Raw genomic sequence first — 320 nt, 5'->3', positions numbered from 1 at the left:
TATTAAAAATAAAAACGATATTATTAAAATGGCAATAACAATATTCACTCTTCAACATAAATGTTGGAATATTTACGAGCTTATTGTGTGTGGATTTTGTTAAATAATTTGAGAACAAAATCCCATGCCTTAAAAATAATAGACTAATCACTAATGTTCCTTATTTTCCCCATTTTAAAAAAGATATGGTGAAAATTTTCTTCTTTAAGAAAAAGGAAAAGAAAAAAAAAAGTAAAATAGAAAAAAAAAACATAGTCCGAATACAAAGTTGGTCTTGATCCAACCAAATCCAACACTTGTTGGAAACATCAGAAACATCA

Source organism: Arachis ipaensis, chromosome B04 (assembly GCF_000816755.2).
Source record: "Arachis ipaensis cultivar K30076 chromosome B04, Araip1.1, whole genome shotgun sequence".
In the NCBI taxonomy this organism is placed as follows: Eukaryota; Viridiplantae; Streptophyta; class Magnoliopsida; order Fabales; family Fabaceae; genus Arachis; species Arachis ipaensis.
Note: the sequence above shows the minus strand (reverse complement) of the source record.